The following is a 942-nucleotide window of genomic DNA, read 5'->3' as shown; positions in this document are numbered from 1 at the left end:
TTTTCTTTTCTTTCCGTTATGGGGATTCCCACTATGTTTGTGTTGCATGTTTTTGGCAATTTCACAGGTCTTAATTTTGTTCTTTTTTCAGTGTTCTTTTTTTTTTTAACTCTTCTCTTTGGACTGGTAAATTGTATTTAACAGTCTTCAGTTCAGTTGATTCTTTCTTCTGCCTCTCAAAACTACCTATTGAGGCCTCCAGAGAGTTTTCATTTCAATTATTGCACATTCAGTTCCGGAAGTTCGCTTTGGCTCCTTTGTGTTTGACTCTTATATAATATTTCTTTTTCTAATTGTTCTAGGTCGGTTTCTTTACTCGCTTGAACCATATCTTAAGACAATTGATTGTAAAGATCCTTGTTTCTAATAGGACCCCAGTGTCTGTGCTCTTTACAGGATGGTTGTCTGTTGCTTCTGTGAATTTAGCAATATTTTATTTTGTTTCTTTTGCTTACTTATAACTTTTTGTTAAAAATGGACACTTTGAATATTATAATGTGGCAAGTCCAGAAATCATATTCTTTCACTTCTGAGGGTTTTCCCCCTTGATGTATTATAGCTGCTTGTTTACTTAGTGACTTCTAAACTATTTTTGTAAAGTCTGTATTCTTTGTCATGTGTGGTCTCTGTCACTGTAGATTGTGCTAAGCTAGTGTTTGGACAGAATATATCCTTCAGTGCCATGATGGAAGGAGGGAGGGGGAAGAAGGAGAGAGAGAAACAGAGAGGAGGGAGGGGAGACACACACAGAGAGAATGGAAAAGAGAAAGAGAAGAAGGAGTAAGGGGAAGAAGGAAGAGGGAAAGGAGGAAGAGGAGAAAAGAAAGGAAGGAAGGAAGGAAGAAAAATAACAGCAAAAAAAACTCTCATTGGCTCTGTTCTGAGGCACTCCCACAATGCTTGGCCAGGTCACATAAAGCTCTATCTTAACTTTCACTTCCT

The sequence above is a fragment of the Bos taurus genome, unplaced genomic scaffold (assembly GCF_002263795.3).
Source record: "Bos taurus isolate L1 Dominette 01449 registration number 42190680 breed Hereford unplaced genomic scaffold, ARS-UCD2.0 Leftover_ScbfJmS_1959, whole genome shotgun sequence".
Taxonomy (NCBI): Eukaryota; Metazoa; Chordata; class Mammalia; order Artiodactyla; family Bovidae; genus Bos; species Bos taurus.
This window is presented reverse-complemented; position numbering follows the sequence as displayed.